Genomic DNA, 216 nt, shown 5'->3' with positions numbered 1-216 from the left:
AAAATGTCGCCGTCGGAATCGTCATGGATAGCGGGGTGACTGGATAACGGGGGGGGGGGGGGGAGCGATGCGAGACGAGAGAGTTACTTCCAGGACGATACGTGGATTAAGTGTAGTGACGAGAAGAAGTGGTCGAACACCGAAGAGTAACGGAGGGAAAGAAAGATAGGAGATGGCCGGTGGTGGAAGCGGGTGGGGTGGGGTGGCGGTGGCGGG

Source organism: Ceratosolen solmsi, unplaced genomic scaffold (assembly GCF_000503995.2).
Source record: "Ceratosolen solmsi marchali unplaced genomic scaffold, CerSol_1.0 scaffold57, whole genome shotgun sequence".
Lineage (NCBI taxonomy): Eukaryota > Metazoa > Arthropoda > Insecta > Hymenoptera > Agaonidae > Ceratosolen > Ceratosolen solmsi.
Note: the sequence above shows the minus strand (reverse complement) of the source record.